Raw genomic sequence first — 16,672 nt, 5'->3', positions numbered from 1 at the left:
AATAATCTGTTCACAGAGTCAAATTTTCTGAATAAACAAGGCTCCTATAGTCTTTTATCGTAGGTAAGAAATGGGTAAATGAGTTTAGACCACAATGGGCAAAAGACACCCATTGCATTGAAACTATCATGTGTTTTGTTAATGACAGAAAGGGAGACAGTCCCGATGTGATTTTTTGTTTGTGCAAAGGTGGGGAAAGGATGCCAGATTTATCAGTTTGTCCATCCTTTATTAAAGACTTGCTGTTGAGGACCAGCAGATGGTGTAATGGTTACATTGTTGGACTCCCACATGGCTGATTGCAGTTTGAGTCCTGGACCTGGTGACTTAAAATTCATGCTGGGTACATGTGTGTGCGCGAGCCAAGATCTTGAGAGGAGAATGGAGGAGAAGGGATTATGGCATGGCCATCCTCCTTTGGGGACTGATTTCTCACTTTCTGTCTCTCTGGCGAGTGCATGCTCTCTATTGCAAAAATTTCTCTTAAAAAAAGGGAGTGGGCAGCAGGTGGCGTATTGGTTAAGGACGCTGGACTCCCACATGGCCAACCATGGTTCCAGTCCCAGACCTGGCAGTTTGCCTTCTCACTTTCCCTCTCTCTCTCTCTCACTTTGTCTTTCTCTGGTTAAATTAAAAAAAAATAATAATAATAAATAAATAAATAAAGTTAAATAAAATAGTTCTTTCAAAACAAAACAAAACTTCTTGCTTACTTTTTACTGTTTATTTAACTAATCCTCCGTCCTTTTTTTATTTGTCCAACATGGTCATTTGGATCTTTATTGTCTTCCTTGATACACATTTCCCTGCATGAAGACATTTCAAGGGTAATTACATAAGCATAGCTTTGAATGATTAACAAATAATACTCAGAACATGTCATATTTAAAATATTTTTAAATTCCAGTTGTCTTTGTTTTGGCAGTTAGAACAGAATAAACAAGACCTAGTGCTTTAAGCAACAAATATTTATTTCTCACACTTGCCTGGAGGGTCCCAGATCAAGACATTGGTAGGTCTGGTGTCTATGAGGGGACTTTTCCTGGTTTGTAGACTATTGTCTTTTCACTGTATAAGGCAGAGAGAGAGAGGGAGAGAGAGGTCTCATGTCTTTTCTTTGTAATTTAATTAATTTATTTGAGAAGTTTTGTTTTGTTTTGGCTATATGACATGTGCACTCAACAGAGAGAAAAGGAGAGAAAAGGAGAAAATAAAAAGTGAAAAATCATCCCACGGGGGGATGGCCACACCACCATCCCTTGTCATTGTCTAAGAATTTAGGCCATGCCTGCACACGTGCTCGGAGTGTTTGGAGTCACTGGGTCCAGAACTCAAACCACTGTTAGCTATGTGGGAGTCCAGTGCCTTAACTGCTGCTCCATCTTCTGGCCCTTATATCTTTTCTTATAAGGGCACTAATCCGTTTCATGAGGGCTCTACCTCACATTAATAGTTTGTGTTGTTTTGGTGTGGAAAATTACCTCCCAGAGGCTCCACCTTCAAGTACCATGACTTGGGGACTAGCCTTCAACATATGAATGGGGTAAGTGCACATATTAATCATAGGACCAGTTAACAGCAAATACCATCATAGCACACAGGTATTTCAAGTTCTGAGGAATATCCGATAGGTGAGCATTAGATCACTTTTTTTTTTTCTTTAAGAGATAGGTTTTTGCTACAGGGTATGTGCACTTGCTGGAGATACAGAGAGACAGAAAGCAAGAAATCACTCCCCAGGAGTGATGGCCATGCCAAAAATCCCTTCTTCTCTGTTCTTCTCTTGGGATTTTGGGCACATGCCTCGTGTGAGTTTTCAGCTGCCAGGTCTGAGATTCGAACTGTGGTTGACTACATGGGAGTCCAGCAACATAAGCATTATTCCATCTGTTCACCCTTAGGTCACTTCCTAACATGCTTATAGAAACATAGGGACTTCAAAAAATTTGTTGAAAAATGCAATTAAAGTATGAGTTTATTTTGGTACAAAAACTTTTAAAATCATGCATAGTTTTTTAATAATATGTATTTTCTATAAACTTTTCAAAGAGTCTTCTCCCTGGTATATACCTGTACATATCCAAGATTATTTCAGGACAAAACTAATTTTTTTAAGAATTATTTTATTTAACTTTATTTATTTTAATTTGACCAGAGAGGGACAGAGAGAGAGAGAGAGAGAGCAAGAGAGAGAGAGTAGGAAAATGAGATAACAAGCTGCCAGGTCCAGGACTCAAACTGTGATAGGCTATGTGAGAGCCCCTAACCACCATGCCACCTGCTGGCCCCATCAGGATAAATTCTTACAAGTGAAATTGATGGGTCTAACTGGGCATATAACAATAAAGGGCTGCAGGAACCTTGGTCCTAAGAAAAGGTAAATTAATTCATAACACTATCAACAGTGTACAAAGGCATATGTGGGAGCTTCCAAAAGTCCATGGAAAAATGCATTGTCTGAAAAAACTGCATGGATTTCAATAATTTTTTATACTAAAACAAACATGTATTAAAAAAAAAAAGTTTGCTAGAGGATGTGCCCACTTATGGAGAGAGACAGAGAATGAGAAGGAAATTGAGAAAGCATCCTCCCCCCCATGGGAGATGGTCATGCTGTAATCAAGTCTCCTTCATTTCTCCTTTGGGACCTTGAGTACATAACCACCTATGCATCCGGCATGTTTTTCAAGCCAGTAGGTCCGGGAGTTGAGCTGCACAGAGGGGTCCAGCCGCCTTAACTACTGTACTACTACCAGCTGTCCCAAACTTGAATTTTGAGTCCATTTAGAATTTTTTTTCTTTGCCAGAAGGTATGTGCATTCAATATATATATAGAGAGAAGCACCCCTCAATAGTGGATGATCATACCACAGTACTTTTGCTTCATTTCTCCATCCTTACAAAATTTGGGGTACATAAACACACATGCCCAGTGAATTTTTCAAGATATTGGTACTGGGAATTGAACCACAGTAGGCCATGTGGGAACTGGCTCCAGGTGCACTGAGCTTAGCCACTGCATTATCGGGCTGGTTCTGATTCCATTTTTCCACGAACTACTTGAAGTTCTCTCATATTTATCTACATCTTTGTTAATTGTAGATGCTGTAAATAAATATAATCCTTGCTAATTTGCTTGTTAAAGATGTTATCTTCCAATTTTTAAATGTACACTTTATTCATTAATAAAATCACATTTTATAGATTTTATTTTATAGATGCTTACTGTTTCTTGGTGGTGGTAGTTGTCCTGCAAGAGTTTATGTGTTGGGGCTTAATTGTAAGGTCGTTAAGTGAAAACTTAATTCCTAAACTGGGACCTTTGAGTATGATAATGTCATTAGGTCAGAGGCCCAATGATTGAGCTCTGGTGTGTACGTAAACAGAGGAAATGAGGCAGACACAAGCTATAGACACACAGACTCCACTCTGCTCAGCTGAAAGTCGTTTTCTACCATGCCACCATTTTGTGATGCCTTTCAGCTTCTCAGTTACCAGAATTGTGTTATGTAAATAAACCTCCATCTTTAAAATAAATCACCTAGCCCCAGGAACTCCTGTTAGCAATGCAATAACAGACTAAGACAATGACTATGATAATCATTGATTATTGGGATGTGGAGTGATAATGATTTCCACTTTGGGATTTTATTAGTAATTTCATGTAGACAATTTTCCACAAAGGCAACGATCACTTGATTTTAGTGAAATATATTAAAAAAAAAAAAAGACTCCAAGGATTAAAAAAAAAAGCTGAATTTTTAGTAAGCATTGAGTATCAATTTTAACTATGTGAGTTATGATATGTTGTTGTTAAGGTCAACAAAAGGGGAGAACTGAACTAGCACAATCAGCATTTAAATCAGGGTTGAGTTGGAATTTGCTTGTTAAAGATGTTATCTTCCAATTTTTAAATGTACACTTTATTCATTAATAAAATCACATTTTATAGATTTTATTTTATAGATGCTTACTGTTTCTTGGTGGTGGTAGTTGTCCTGCAAGAGTTTATGTGTTGGGGCTTAATTGTAAGGTCGTTAAGTGAAAACTTAATTCCTAAACTGGGACCTTTGAGTATGATAATGTCATTAGGTCAGAGGCCCAATGATTGAGCTCTGGTGTGTACGTAAACAGAGGAAATGAGGCAGACACAAGCTATAGACACACAGACTCCACTCTGCTCAGCTGAAAGTCGTTTTCTACCATGCCACCATTTTGTGATGCCTTTCAGCTTCTCAGTTACCAGAATTGTGTTATGTAAATAAACCTCCATCTTTAAAATAAATCACCTAGCCCCAGGAACTCCTGTTAGCAATGCAATAACAGACTAAGACAATGACTATGATAATCATTGATTATTGGGATGTGGAGTGATAATGATTTCCACTTTGGGATTTTATTAGTAATTTCATGTAGACAATTTTCCACAAAGGCAACGATCACTTGATTTTAGTGAAATATATTAAAAAAAAAAAAAGACTCCAAGGATTAAAAAAAAAAGCTGAATTTTTAGTAAGCATTGAGTATCAATTTTAACTATGTGAGTTATGATATGTTGTTGTTAAGGTCAACAAAAGGGGAGAACTGAACTAGCACAATCAGCATTTAAATCAGGGTTGAGTTGGCAACATGGTGGAGTGAGAAGTGTTTTTGGCTTTGAAAGACAGGAAATTAATATCCTTGAATAGATTTTGCTCATTAACAGGAGGATTTGGGACAAGGCACACAGTCATTTAGCTCCTCAGTTTCCATTTTGTGAAAAAGACAGTATCAACTTTCAATTATTTCACAGAGTCTTAAGATTTAAACTAGATAGTTGATATGGAATTGCTTCCCTATGCTGGTTTCATGTCTGGAATAACAAGAAGCAACATATTAGGTATTTCTTGGAACAGAAAATCTGGGGCAAAAAAATTTCTGGAGAACTGCTTTATAATATCTGTAAGACTAGTCTTCGTGCATCTTAATGCTACCCTTCACAAAAGAATATGTTTAATTCAGCTTTTTATGTAATGATTTGGCTTCTGGGACATGGCAAATGTAAATTATGACACATTACAAATAAAATAAAGCTAAATGGCAGTACTTAGTGCCAGAGAGGATATTTTCTGCAATCAACTTTTTAATTAGCATTTTCCTTTATCAAAAATACAAGGAGAAAAGGAAATAGTTGTGCATTCAGTATTAATATAATTTTCAACTCCTGCCTATGATGACATCATAAATATCACAGCCAAACTTCCTAAAAAAACTAAATTCATATTTTTTCAAACAAGTTCACATAATTAAGAAAGTGTTTTTCAAATGAAATAGAATTATCTCGTTTACTCTGCTGTATTTACATATGTCTTTCATGAAGAGCTATTTGGCAGTGAATCTAGCTGTTCTTTAAATAAGCATTCCAAAATACTTCTTCAGAGTCTAAAGTTCTGCTAAGAGGAAAAAAAATCCACACCAATTTTGCCTCCGAAAAGATATTATCACTGCTCTTTTTGTTGGTCGAGAGACAAAATATTGGAAAAAAAATAGAATTTTACCAAAAACAAGTTAGGAATTCTCTTTCACAGTATCTTATCCTACAGCTTTTCATAAACTATAGAAATTAATGGATTGGGAAAAAAAAAAGCCCTACCTATTTGCTTCAAAGTATTTTGGAATAAAGAAACTGATAATTATTTACCTAGTGACATTCCTAGGTAAATCCCCATGGGCAGAAATCCAAATAAAAGACTTAAATATTTTGAATTGCATTTGTCACATAGAGCCCTACACATTCAAAACTCAAAACGAATTGCTCCACAATGGATTCATAGGTATTATTAATGTCCATTCAGAACCTTCATTTGGGTGGACTTCATTACCAGGTTTAAACTTTTGAGTATGTTAATATCTCACAGAAGTTCTGTTTTAACTGTTGGTGAAAAAAATGGAATATATTTTAGCAGTTGATAGGTTTTGAGAACAATAGCTTTCTCACCTGAGCCCCAGTATCAATTGTATTGCTGGGCATTCCAGGGAGTTAGTGTGGTGGTTTAGGGTTGGCCTCTGGAGGGTGCCTGCTTGGATTTGAATCCTGGTGAGGCCACTTAGTAATCATGTGGTCTGAAACAAATTGCCTTTTTCTCTGTGCCTCAGTTTCCCCAATTATAAGATGGGAGAATAAGAGTAACTACCCATAGCTATTGAGAGGATAGATGAATGTTGAGACTAGTTCTTAACACATGGTATATAGCTATAAGTGACGGTTACATTATCAACTCAGAGAGAATTGTTACTGTAATATGAAGCTGATAAACAATAAGGAAGAAAAAACGTTCTCTTTAGCTGGTGCCTTGACACGGTAGGAATTTGGGGATGGAATGCACTGTTGTGATGGGGGCTCTACCAAATGGCGATGCATCCTCTCTCCTTGCTTGAAATCTGTCTAAGAAAAACTGAGAAGAGGAGGAAGAGGATGAGGCAGAGGAGAAGGGGAGGAGGGTATTGGTCTGTTTTTATGTGTTGGTGACCTACACAGAACCTTCTGTCCTTTTTTTTTTTTCTTATTGGTAACATTCATTCCCAAGTGGATCCCTCCTCCTCCACCCCTGCCCCCGCAAACTTGCAAAACCTACATGCCGTGTTGGAGAAATGTATGTGCCAAGATTGAAATTTTAAAATTCAAACTCCTTTCATTTTTTGCAACACATAAATTCTGGCAAATTTTGATGCTGGTATAAAACACATTCTTGCTTGTTGGAATGTTATTATCACTCCAAACGATTGAACAGATTTCTTCAGCCTTTCTAAATGTAATTCATATCTAAGACAATAAGGATGAAGAATTTCCTCTTCAGGGGTCATGCTGGGGGAGGCTTAGAAGTACTGAGTTTCTGCACATAATAAACAGAAAAAGTGTCCTGTCATCTGTAACTTGATATGTTATATATTCCTATCCTCAAAACTAAGTGAGACCACATAGCTTTGATAATGTGAAGAATGAATTTCATCTAGTCCCCCATACTCCTCACATAACTCATGATCATGGATAGTTTGAGGGGTCGAATATAGCTAAGCAATGATACCCCTTTGTTCAATCAAATGCTAACCTAGATGTTGCTGTGAAGCTATCTCATAAATGTCATTAACATCTGTACTCTGTTGGCTTTACATAAAGGAGACCATCCTTGATAATGTAGGCCTCATCTAATCAGTTGAAAGAACCTAAAAGCAAAACTGAGGTTTTCCTGAAGAAGGAATTCTGCCTGTCAACTGCAGAGTCAGCTCCTGTCCAGGAGTTCCAGCCTGCTGGCCTGCCCAGCCAGACCTCACAATCACATGAGACAATTCTTTGAGGTAAAACTCTTCAGATGTTATACCACTGTTTCTGTTTTCTCTGGTAAAACTCTGATACCTGCATTGTCCCAGTTATGTTGTAAAATGCAAGGTGTTGGGCTGGCTCAGTAGTGCCGTGGTAACACACTGCTCCTAGTGAAGCTGGATCCATATGGAAGTTTGTGGATTTGATTCTCTGGTCAACCTGTACACTCTGGCATGCACACCCATGATCCTGGCTGACTGGGAAGGCTAGGAAGGGATTCTAGCATGAAACCTTGTTGAGGGTTCTTGTCTCTATCTCTCTGTTTGTTACTTTCCTGAAAGAAATGAAACTTAAAAAGAAATGTAAAGTATAAATTTCACTGGGCTAAGGCCCTTTTGTTAAAATGCAATAGCACTTTTTATTGGGCTAATATCTTTTTGTTAAAATGCAATAGTGCTATTTATTTTCAGGCAAATTTAAGCATCAAACATAGTTGTTGTAACCTTTTAAATTGAACTATTATTACACACACACACACACACACACAGAGGGAGAGAGAGAGAGAGAAAGAGAGAGAGAATAACATGTATCAAATTGAACATACCCAGGTAACCAACGCCCTGCTCAAGAAGCATAATCTACACACAAAAGTCACCTTAGTGGTTTTTCTCATCATGCACCCCTTCCTCTTTCCTAACCACCCTACTGCTAAGGGTAACCCATGTCCTAACTTCTCACAACCTAGATTAGTAGTTAGGCACAGATTTTAAGAGAGTGGTTAAGTAAATGTGATTTAAGGATAGATGTTATTCTCCTGAGACCTTGAGTGAAGACTTGAAGGAAAAGACAATCTCAATATTCAGAGGTTGCTATTTGTTAGGGCCTATTAGAATTTACACTCAAATTATGAGCTTTCATCACTATGTTAATCTCTTAGCCAATTGACAGATTTTTTTAGTGTGTATCATAGCTTTTACTCCAATTAATAGCTAAAGAAAGCTAAGTCTATAGAGCAGATGAATTAGTAGGCAGACATCTGCCCCCACATTATTTAACAATTAATTCCAAAAGTAATGAATTCTATAAAATGGAAGTTTATGTTTTATTTCAAACTTCAAACCACTGGTATAATAGTGGCCTTCCTGAACATCCCAGTTTTTCCATAGAGACACATATCAGTTGCTTTGCAGAAAAGGGACTTTCTATGACATGCGCAGGAGCAAACTTCCCTATTGTTGACATTTGCAAGATCTATTATTGGTGGCACTTTATCGGCTTTGTGAAGCTCCCCTAGGCTTCTGCAGCTGTTTCCCAGGATTGCACATGCAACCAAGCCACAATTTCTCACCCCACAGTAATTTCCAACTCGACGTGCATTATGTAATTAAGTAAATAGCAGAAGATTATTGGTGTAACTAGTACTACTTCAGTACTTGTATTACAAAGCTCTACCTCGGTAGTTGGAAAAATGATTCCTCTGATCAGAAAGATTTGTAGAAAAATGGATCCTTAGGAAATGAAACCAAGAAAGGACTCTAGAATTCCTGGGTACACTCTTATAAGTACTATCTCCTGTGGCCAGATATCTCCTAGGCACCTGTTACAGCGTCCCCTTTCTGAATTGATCTGGTCATTCTGTCTTACTCCTCTTTGTCATTACTCAGATCTAAATATATGCCACTCCCTGAATCACACACACACACACACACACACACACACACATATATATATATATATATATATATATATAAATTATGGTATTTGATTTATTGATGTGGAGAAAAAAAAAAAAAGAGGCTAAGGGGAATGAAAAGCTCTTGTTAAACACCTCAGTCATCCTAGCTCTCAGCTGGGTGATGAGAACAAAATCAGATTAGCCTGGCTGTAGAGGATTTCGATCTTACAAACGAATATATGTATGTGTGTGTATATGTGTGTGTGTGTATTTCCTTTTTTGGGGGGAGAGTTTTTTGCTATAGGGCACATGCGCTTGTCAGAAAGACAGGGACAGAGAGACAGAAAGTGAGAAATGACCTCCCAGAGGGATGGCCATGCCGCAGTCCTTTCTCCTCCATTCTCCTCTCAGGATCTTGGGCACGGATGCACACCTGCCTGGCGTAAGATTAAGCCCATGGGTCTGGGACTCAAACTGTGGTCGACTACATGGGAGTCCAGTGACATAGCCATTACACCAACCGCTGGTCCCCAAATACATATTTATAGCATGGTTATATCGACATATGTCTTCTCTCCTCTGATATACTACAGACTTTTAAGGAAAAGATTTCTGTCTAATAAAGCTTTGCATTATCTCCACAGTGACAGGGCAGGAGCCCAGTTAATATTTGTTAAATGGATCAAAAACAATAATCATCGTTTAGCTTATAGTATTGACCAATTAAAACAAATTATGCATTTTTGAGGTTATACTCCAGAAGAGATTTGATTTCCTTTAAAATGCCTAACACTTTAAAAGAGGAATAAGCAGGGGCCAGTGTAATGGTTTAGATGCTGCACTTGCACGTGGCTTGAGTCCTGGACCTGGCGGCTTGAAACTCATGCCAGGCACATGTATATGTGTGCCCAAAATCCCAGGAGGAGAATGGAGAAGAAGAGATTGTGGGGTGGCCATCTCATTTGGGAGGTGATTTCTTGCTTTCTGTCTGTCTCTCCGGTGAGCATATGTACCCTATAGCTAAATCTCTCTCTCTCTCAAAAAAAAAAAAAAAAAAAAAAGAAGACGAATTGTAAATAAAGCCTTAATATGTTAATACCTGGGATGCTACACTTCAACACTTCAATCAGGTTATTTCATCCTGAGAAAGAGAAGATCAATAGACATAGACGTGATCAAGAGTTCTGAATGGTTTCCTCTTACAGGAAAAGACTAAGGAGACCTTGAAAGAACTCTGACAAAGATGTGAGGAAAATCTATAAAATTCTTAATCCTGTTTCTTCCTCAGTTAACAACCTTTATAGTAAAACTCTTAGAAAAGCTTTTTCATTCTACTTGAATCTAATTTATCTTCCCTAGGCCCCCGCCAAACCTCTACAATCTACCTTTTATTTGCATCACATCTATTCTGTATCAAATCTGATCTACCCAAACCGACTGCCAGGGTCACACAGCTCGGCCCTCATCTGACTTGACTTAATCTGAATTTGACAAAATCAATCTCTCTGTATTTTTTCAAATTCTTGACTTAGCTTTTAGAACCTCTCACCAGCGGTCCCCTGTCTGGGGTTTTGGTTGATTCTTCCTCACCATCGTTCCTCAGGACTACCCTCTGTCTTTGCTTCTTCTCATTTCTGTCTACATTCCTTCATTTCTTTTTCTTTCTTTCTTTCTTTCTTTCTTTCTTTCTTTCTTTCTTTCTTTCTTTCTTTCTTTCTTTCTTTCTTTCTTTCTTTCTTTCTTTTTCTTTCTTTCTTTTTTTTTGCTGTAGGGCACTCACCAGAGAGACAGAGAGAGACAGAGAAACAGAAAGAGAGAAATCAGCCCCCAGGGCAGATGGCCATGCTGCAGTCCCTTCTTCTCCATTATCCTCTTGGGATTTTGGGCACGCACACACATGTGCCTAGCATGAGTTTTAAGCTGCCAGGTCTGAGACTCAAACCACAGTCAACCATGTGGGAGTCTAGCAATGTAACCATTAGCCATCTGCTGGTCCCTACATTCATTTCTTGAATATCTTCCCTGTCTCATGATCTTAGTTATGCTGATGACTTTCAAATTTATAATCCTAGACTTAGCTCTCTCCAGAGTCCTAATTTCAGTTCTCTCTTTGACAAGTCTAAATGGATATCTAATAGGCATATCAAAAAAAGGTCTGGACTGACCTGTCTTCCCCTAAACTTCCCTGATCTCTTATTCCAACTCGTTTCTCCCTCCTTGTCTCAAACTTATCTCTCACTCCTTTCATACCCTACATCCAATCTATCTGCAAAACCTAGTAGCGCTATCTTAAAAATATTTCCAGAACTTAGACCAACAGGTGGCATAATAGTTAAAGTGCTGGATACTCACATAGCCAAGTGCAGTTCGAGTCCTGGATCTGGAAACTTGAAAATGCACAAAACCCTAGGAGAAGAATGGAGAAGGGATTGCAGTGTGGCTATCCCCTCTGGGGGCTGATTTCTCACTTTGGCTCTTTCTGTCTATCTCTGTTGAGCACATGTGCCCTATGGCAAAAACCTAAAAAAAAAAAATTAAAATTTAAAAAATTTCTAGAACTTAATTATCTGTGAGTTTTACTGTTACTCTGATTCTTTAACTCAGATTATTGCAACTGTCTCCTAAAAATAGTGTCCCTGTGTCACTCTTGTCTTCCTATAGTTTCTCCCCAAAGCAGCAGCAAGATTGATCTTAGTAAAATGGAAGGCAGACAGTGATATTGCTCTGCTGAAAACTCTCCATTGGCTTCCAGAATTCTTATTTTGGCCAACAAGAGCCAACACGATCTGATAACTTCACTCTTTGCTATCTTCATCCTCCCTCCAGTCATAATAGTCTGCCCGCTCTATGGGTAGGTTTCTGCACTTGCTATACCCTCTGCCTGGAACACCTGCCTTTTATATTCTCTCCGTTCCATCAAATGAGCTTCTCAGACTTTATGTATCTCTCATGTTTGGCAGCACAACCACCTCCACATTCTAACCTCAATTTCCTGCTTAATTTTCTCTAAAACACTTGTTAACATCTGATGTACTATATATTTTGCTTATTTAAAACAAAGCATTGGGACCAGCAGTGAGCGTAATGGCTATGTCACTGGACTCCCATGTAGACGACTGCGGTTTGAGTTCCAGACCCAGTGACTTAAACTCACACTGGGCGCATGTGCATGCGAGCCCAAGATCCCGAGAGGAGAATGGAGGAGAAGGGATTGCGGCGTGGCCATCCCCCCTGCGGGGGAGATTTCTTGCTTTCTATCTCTCTGTCTCTCTCTGTCTTTCTGGTGAGCACATGTGCCCTATAGCAAAAACCTCTCCAAAAAAAGAAAAAAACAAAAAACAAAACAAAACAAAAAAAAACAAAGCATGAAAGTTCCAAGAAGGCAGAGATTCTTTTTGTTCACTGAAAACTTCCCTACTTCCCAGCATCTAGAAATTTAAGTATTCAAATAATTTTTTTAATGTTTCTCTCCCTCATTTTCTTTTCTCCCCTCTTCTCTTTTATTTATTTATTTATTTATTTATTTATTTATTTTTTGGAGAGGTTTTTGCTATAGGGCGTGTGCTCTTGCCAGAAAGAGACAAGAAATCACCCCCCATGAGGGATGGCCATGCCGCAATCCCTTCTCCTCCATTCTCCTCTCGGGATCTTGGGCACGCACGCACACGTGCCCGGCGTGAATTTTAAGGCACCAGGTCCAGGACGCGAACCGCGGTCGACTACGTGGGAGTCCAGCGACATAGCTCTTATGCTTAATGGTGGTCCCCATCCACTCTTCTCTTTTATTCCTTTCCCTTCTCCTGTCTTCACATGCTCTATCTAGATTTACTCTTTTGATGACCTACCCCAATTATGTGACTTTAGTTACCACAAGAAGTATATTCCCAAACGTGTTTAATTCTTGAAATGTAAAATATATTTAAAGCCATCTGTTCCTATTGAGGAAAGCAGCTAGGCAACTTTGAAATAAAATGTTGTTTTAAATTATTGGTAATTACCATATGGGACGTATTCCTACTACCAAAACTTCACTCAGTCTCTCGTCATTTCTTGCTTGAATTATTACAATGGCCTCTTAGGTATCATTTATAATTTATGAGTAAATATCCCCCAAACTGTTTTTCATATAGCTGTCAATTTACATTTAAGTGTATTTCATTGGTTTCTCATATAGGAGAGTGATAAAATAATGATGATGATAAAGGTGTAGAATTAAGTATTTTGAAATTAGAATGAGCCTTGCTTTTTCCCTCAAAGACAAACATGTGTACTGTATGCATTGATATCAAGGAGATATTCTGAAGTGTGCCTCTTTTATCCAAGAGATCTTGAAAAAATTTTTGGAAAACATGTATTATGGGAGAATTGTGCATGGATTTTGATATCTTTTTGGACTCAAAATTAACTCATAATTTAGTTAAATTGTTTTCATGAACCTTTAAGTCCCCTCATATGTATAGGTAATATCTTGATGCTTAAAACATACTTCTTAATAGGTGAATTAAAAGGCTTAGCTGCCATAGATCTTTTTAACATTTCACTCTTTTAAAGAAAGTGGTAATAAAGCAAAGCAATCCTGAAAACCATGATCTATTCCTATAACTCTTTGGAGTACAGACCCCAGTTTTGGTTTGGTCAGCATCTTCTTTGATAATAAAGTCATCCATAAAGCCATTTCAGACTGATTCATTTCTTTGTGAAGTTACATGGTGTATTAGTTGTGCAGAACAGGGGTACGTTTTCTCTCGGGAAACACAAAAGGAGAAGTGTTTTCCAAATCTTTCCATACTTGAGTGACATTCTTCACTGGCCCAAACTTTTTTGGCTAATTGATTCTCTAAACAAGACCTCAGCCAACCTTCAGAGCAGCTGTTTCTGGAATAACAGAGACTGGCAAGTGAGGGAATAACTGTGGCTTTAACAGGCATGCATTTGCTTTCCACCACACTCTGAATTCCCTCTCTGAAAGGATTGCTTTTGATGACCAAATGCATCATGTTTTCCCTTGGTTAAAAAATACGGAGAGAGAGAAGAAAACACACCCCTAATTTTTGAGACCATGATAACACAAAGCAGTCACTAGAAAAACTGGCAAGAGTGAGTAGAGCTTCTAATAGGCTGGCCACTGTGACTTGGGATATTTTTCTGAGAAACCCAGTAATGCCTGTTTCATTTTGGAATCGTTTCCTTTCCCCCAGTGGCACTCCAGAAGCCATGCTGTCTGTTTCAATTATAAATCCCCAGTCTTCTCATCACAGACTCAGGGCTATAACTGACTTCTGGCAATTTATGATCAAACCCGAAGCATTTAGCTAGTGAATTGTACCATTTGTTGAACATGTAAAAATCTCTAACACTTGAGGCCAAAATTAAAATGTCATTTAGTAAATGAGTGTGTTAATAGGGAATCTCATAAGAGAGATAACTAGTATTTTAAAATCTTAGAATTTTAAAGCTGGAGGGGAACTCAGTGATCATTTACACTAACTCTTATCTTTATGTATGAGGAAACTGAGTCTAAGGGATTTATGGAGCTGGCTCAAGGCCACACCAGGCTTACACAGAACTTCAGTCACTAATTCCTGTCAGTCATGGCCCATGATTCTCTTCTCATTCATACTGGCTTTTGTAAAATGGCAAAAATAACAAGCAGATCAAAGATCTTAAATGTATATTTTCCTTTATTGATCAAAGTTCTCTTCTCATTTGGGATGTAGGGCCGGGTGGACAAGAGGCAGGTGATGACTGTGGAAGTCAAGAGTTACCCAAGCCAAATGACCTACTTCAGTGTAGTTAGAGGTGTTGCTATTGGAGTCTGTGTGAAACAGAGTGTGATGAAATCAGTTTTCTGGAAATTCAGTCAACCCACTATATCCACAGGTCCTGTAACAATGGATTTTGTATCAACGGATACAGAAGGCCTATTATACTACCATTTTATATAAGGGACATGAGTATCTGCGGATTTTGGTATTAATGGGGGTCTTAGAATTTTGGGGGTCTGTAATAGCTGAAGGCATGAGGACATTTTGCATCACTATTTTTGCTCAATCCATTGGATGTTTGAACACATTGGGTCACTGTTAAGGGGTCTTGGGTAAATCATGGTAGTTGGGATTTTCAGTTATTTTTGGTTAATGGAAAACTATCAGATAAAGCAAGGAGTCTGAAAAACAAACCTAGAAGACCCCTTAGCAAGATAAGATAGGTTAAATTTTCAGGATTATGCAATTATCATTTATGACTAAGTCACTGGTGTTTTGTGGACAAACTTGATAGGAAATGGAGACAAAAATAATTTATATTATTATTTGTTTAGGGTTGATGGATGCAGAGTCAGTCTGTCCAGCTGAACCCTGTGTAGTATGGATGATTCCAGAACTGCTGCTAAATGGTATTGTATCTCTTGGAGATATAAGAATGTTATTAGAATTTGATTTTCCCTATAGTCGGCAGTGAGGCTGGCTCTATTCTAGTACTGTAGGTTGCTTTCCTGATAAACATTTTTCAAAAATTATTTATTTATTTTTTTCCCAACAGAGAGAGCAATAGCAAGAGACATAGAGTCTGCATGTCACAATCCATCCCTAGCCTCAGCCAGCCAGAATCACGAGCATGGACATGTGTATCCAATGAGTAGAGGAAGACCTCAGATATGAATCTGGATCTTTCCCAAGTGGGTTCAGGATGATAGAGTGTGGCATTGCCACTTCACCACCATGACTGCTCCTGACAATTTTTTCCCCCTGACTAATCTTAAACATTTATATTGGATTGTGTTATTACCATGCCCTAACTATTAGGAAATCAGAGAGAGAGCATGCCAAATGGTAGATCCTCAAATTTTAAATGAATGAAAAAGAATCATGAATTTAGATTTAATTCTCAGTGGGACAGGGAACCAATGTAAGTTCTGAGTATTGCATGTGAGCATGCTGAGTTGAAACTTCTCCATAGCATTCCAATTCATACCACCCAGAGTTCCTGGTGGCACTTGTTCCTACATTTATTTTCATTCAGTTTGGGTAGTTGGAGTACTATCAAATTCCCAAGTTATGAACAATCTACAGTGGTCCGAGACTGTTTTGATATATGTAGGGAATATAAAAAATTATGAAATTGTTAAGGGTTTTAAAACCTCTAAATCTCCAGTGTTGAATGAATTTTTCCACAAGATTAATAAATTCTGTTTTTCTCAGCAAACATTTATCAGTATCCTGCTCTTTGTAAAATATTTGGCTAAACTCTATGGAGGGTCCTAGAAGTTCTATATGAAAAAGTCCACTTAAAATATCTACCAAGTTATTTTTTGCCATAGGGTGGGTGCCACCATGCCCTCTCTACCAAGTTATTTTAACCTGAAAATATATTTGAATAGGGAAGACAATCTGACTTCCCAAACTGTATGTAAAATAATAAAGTGATTACTATTTTACTACTTTAAGCAATTATTCCCAATTGACTTGTTAATATTCTGCATCTGTATTAGTTTCTATAAAGGATTTCCTATTCATATACATGTAGGAATCTATGTTCACCATTTGTATCATATAATATAAGTGAGTTCAGCATTTAAAAATTGATTTGTTGGAATGTCTCATCTCACTTGAAAGAAGTTCTGATAAAGGTAGAAGGTTTTCAAAGCAGAATGGTATCAAGTTCAGTAACACCTCATTAAGAGCAAGGGCTTTGTGTGT

The 16,672-nt window shown here is 37.9% G+C and overlaps 1 long non-coding RNA gene across 1 annotated transcript; it reads left to right on the top strand.

The window, feature by feature from the left end:
* The first annotated feature begins 7,170 nt into the window (after positions 1-7,170).
* On the top strand, positions 7,171-15,868 carry LOC102497191 (uncharacterized). The gene is made up of 3 exons (XR_001370006.1): positions 7,171-7,335; positions 15,295-15,369; positions 15,516-15,868. It is a non-coding gene; the product is annotated as an uncharacterized LOC102497191 (long non-coding RNA).
* Positions 15,869-16,672: the final 804 nt, after the last annotated feature.

The sequence above is a fragment of the Tupaia chinensis genome, unplaced genomic scaffold (assembly GCF_000334495.1).
Source record: "Tupaia chinensis unplaced genomic scaffold, TupChi_1.0 Scaffold000098_1, whole genome shotgun sequence".
Taxonomy (NCBI): Eukaryota; Metazoa; Chordata; class Mammalia; order Scandentia; family Tupaiidae; genus Tupaia; species Tupaia belangeri.
Note: the sequence above shows the minus strand (reverse complement) of the source record. Positions and strands in the feature narration are given on the sequence as shown.